At 41.5% G+C, this 3874-nt stretch overlaps 1 non-coding gene across 1 annotated transcript; it reads right to left on the reverse strand.

Moving 5' to 3' along the window:
- Positions 1 to 2048: 2048 nt before the first annotated feature.
- LOC114780093 (U1 spliceosomal RNA) lies at positions 2049 to 2207 on the reverse strand. The gene has a single exon (XR_003747025.1). It is a non-coding gene; the product is annotated as a U1 spliceosomal RNA (small nuclear RNA).
- Between the last annotated feature and the right edge of the window lie 1667 nt (positions 2208 to 3874).

The raw sequence follows: 3874 nt of genomic DNA on the forward strand, positions 1-3874 counted from the left end.
TCAACACCCAGATACTGATTCAGTCCTTAGTAATCTCACAACTGGATTACTGTAGCTCCCTTCTAGCTGGTCTATCTCTATGTACCATCCGACCTCTACAACTAATACAAAATGCAACAGCACGACTGATCTTTAACCTTTTATTCTCTCACACCACCCCTCTGCTACGTTCCCTCCAATGGCTCCCAGTAGCTGCACGCATCAGAGTCAAAATACTGGAGTAGCACCATCCTACCTCACCTCGCACTGCACCTCGTATACTCCGAGCCTCCAGTACTGCTCGCTTGGTCCCTCCATCTCTGAAGGTAAAAGAAAGACGCTCATCTAGACTCTTCTCCGTCTTGGCCCCTCGGTGGTGGAATGAACTTCCCCTCGAGGTCAGAACAGCTCAGTCACTGAGAACTTTCAAACGGCAGCTCAAGACCTTCCTCTTTAAAGAATATTTAGATTAAATTGTAATTTTCTTGTTGTCGAACTTTGTGTACAGAATCTACAACAGAGTGAATAAAAAGATTGTATTCATATTTGGGGTCCTAGTGAACCGGAATTGATCTCTTCATCGATGGTAACTTGAAAGCACGTTGTAAGTCGCTCTGGATAAGGGCGTCTGCCAAATTCCGTAAATGTAAATGTAAATGTAAATGGACAGGGGCTTTGCCAGACCATCTGGCCCTCTTCCTGCCTGTCCCAGCTGGATCCTCATGCCATCCAGGTGGATTGCAAACCCAGGGCCATCCTTACCCGCGGTGATCACCAGATGGCAAAGTTTGATGCTTCTGTGTTTTTAGATCTGTTTGTCAGCTATTTATGTGGTCTATTTAAGTATAATTACAAGCATTTTATAAGTTGCAAATGCTTTTATAGACAATTACATCAAGTTGCATAGAGTCAGTATTTGCAGTGTTGACTTTTTTTCTAAGACTTCTGCAATTCGCCCTGTGGCATGCTGTCAATCAACTTCTGGGCCTAATCCTGATTGATGGCAACCATTTCCTTCACAATCAGTGTTTGGGTGTTTGTTTGCCCACCTTGAGGACTGACCACAAGTTCTCAATTGAATTTAGGTCTGGGGAGTTTCAATTTCAAAAAGATATGTTTTGTTCTTAGAGCCGATTAGTTATCACTTTGGCATCATAGCACGGTGCTCCATCATACTGGAAAAGGCATCGTTCTTCACCATGGTTGGGAGAAGTTGCTGTCGGAGGATGTTTTGGTATCATTCTTTATTCATGGATGTGTTCTTAGGCAAAATTGTGAGTGAGTCCACTCCCTTGGATGAGGATTAGCCCTCACATGAATGGTCTCATGATGCTTTACTGCTGACACTATATTGATGGTACCGCTCACCTTTTTTTTTCACATTTTTCCAGATGCCCCAATCAATCAGAAAGGGACTTCATCAGAGAAAATGATTTTACTCCAGTCATCAGCAGTCGAGTCCCTGCAGAATATTAGTCTGTCCTTGATGTTTTGGCTTCTTTGCTGCCCTTCTTGACACCAGGCCATCCTCCAAAATGTTTCACCTCACTGTGCATGCAGATGCTCTCACACATACCTGCTGCAATTCCTGAGCAAGCTCTGCATTGACCCCACAGCTCAATCATCTTTAGGAGATGGTCCTGCTTGACTTTCTTGGTCACCCTGAAGCCTTCTTGTTATGCAAGGCAATGACTGTACATATTATTTTGCAGGTAACCATGGTTAACAGAGGAAGAGCAATGATTTCAAGCATCACCCTCCTTTTGAAGCATCCAGTCTGCTATTCTAACTATTAGCATTACATAATGATCTTCAGTCTTTTCCAATCTTCAGCTCTTGTGTTTATGAAGAAGAAGAAGAAAGTGAAGTGATTGTCACATGTGATACACAGCAGCACAGCACACGATGCACACAGTGAAATTTGCCCTCTGTATTTAACCATCACCCTGAGTGAGCAGTGGGCAGCCATGACAGGCGCCCGGGGAGCAGTGTGTGGGGACGGTGCTTTGCTCAGTGGCACCTCAGTGGTACCTTGGCAGATCGGGATTCGAACCAGCAACCTTCTGATTACGGGGCCACTTCCTTAACCGCTAGGCCACCACTGCCCCCCAAAAAAAAAAATCAGGGGAGAGCGCGAACGGGGTCAGCACAGCCGAAGTGCAATGGCTGAGCCTCGCCCTGGGTGAACCGCATTCTTGATCCCGGTATCTCCCCTGCCAGGTAAGTATATGAGAGGTCCACTGAAATTATCTAAAGAACTAAATGACAAAAACATCGAAAAACACTAAAGCAGCAAACTTTGTGAAAACCAGAATTCATTTAACGTAACTTTTGGCCACATCTGCACAATTTTTAGAACAGTACTGTATTTCAGTAGCAGATAATAGTTAATGGACAAATAATGATAAAAGCGTCTGCAAAAAAAAAGAAAAAAAGAAAAGAAAATAAAGTAAAGTAATGATTCTTACATTTTTTGTAACCTGTTCTTTATGAAGTAAAGTCTTTATCAAAACTTGTCAGTTATTTAAACCAGAAAAAACATTGATGCATGAACATTTTTTAGCATGATTGAAACCAATAACAGCACCCTCAATTCTGAACAGAGACAAGACTTTGCTAAAACCAAAGACAAAGAGTAGCCCAAGGGCAAATGGTTGAGAAAATTTGTAGGTAAATTAAAAAAAAAAAGTGCCACACAAGACAATGAGATTCCTGAAAGATTAGAGCTAGAAGCCAAAAGGTGCCTCCAAGAAGAAAATACGCACCTGGACATGGAGCTTTCACATAGACAGGAGGAACTGTAACAGGTCTAAGATGATCATCTTAGAACAGACATTTAGCAGAATCATATAAGACTGTCTAATAATACATTTTCCTTGCCCAATGTAAAAAAGCTCAAAAAGCTCAATCACGATCTTGAGGACCAATTGCGGGAAGAGCAACAGCTAAGAGAAAAGCTTGAATGTGAGCTTCAAAATGAAAGACAGGCAAAAACCAAAATGCAAGAGAAAATCACTCAGCTTCACACAAAGCTCATGGATTGTGAGCATAGACTGTAGGAAGTGCAGGTCAATCTTAAAGACCAATTAAAGGAAGAGCAATAGCTAAGAGAAGAGCTTGAACATAAGTTCCAAAATGTAAAAAGGGAAAATACCCAAATGTAGGAGGAAGAGCTGGAAGCCAAAAGGTGCCTCCAAGAAGAAAATACTCAGTTGCACAAGAGACTTAGGGATTCTGAGTTTATGGTGGAGGAAGTGCATGTTAATCTTAAGGACCAATTAAGGGAAGAGCAATAGTCAAGAGAAGAGCTTGAACTTAAGCTCCAAAATGAAAGACAGGCAAATACACAAATGAAATAGCAAGAGCTGGAAGCCAAAAGGTGCCTCCAAGAAGAAAATACTCAGTTGCACATGAAGATTAAGGATTATGAGCATAGACTGGAGGCAGCAGATGTCAATTTAAAGGGCCAATTAAAGGAAGAGCAGCAGCTAAGAGGAAAACTTGAACATGATCTCCAAAATTTAAGAAAGTTAAATGTCAAAATGCAAGAGCTAGAACTTTAAACCAAAGAGTGCCTCCAAGAAGAAAATATTCAGTTACACAAGAAAATTATGGATTATGAGCATAGACGAGAGGAAGCGGAGGTCAATTTAAAGGACGAATTAAAGGAAGAGCAACTCTAGAATAAAAGACTGGCAAATACCAAAATGCAAGAGCGAGAGCTAGAAGCCAAAAAGGTGACTCCAAGAAGAAAACCACTAGTTAAAAATGAAGCTTTAATATTGCAGGCATATCTTGGCGGAACGGGAGGTCCATTTTAAGGACCAATTAAGGAAAGAGAAGCAGCTAAGAAAAAAGACTGAGTGTGAACTCAAAAACAAAAGACAAGCAAATA

This window comes from Denticeps clupeoides, unplaced genomic scaffold, assembly GCF_900700375.1.
Source record: "Denticeps clupeoides unplaced genomic scaffold, fDenClu1.1, whole genome shotgun sequence".
NCBI lineage: Eukaryota > Metazoa > Chordata > Actinopteri > Clupeiformes > Denticipitidae > Denticeps > Denticeps clupeoides.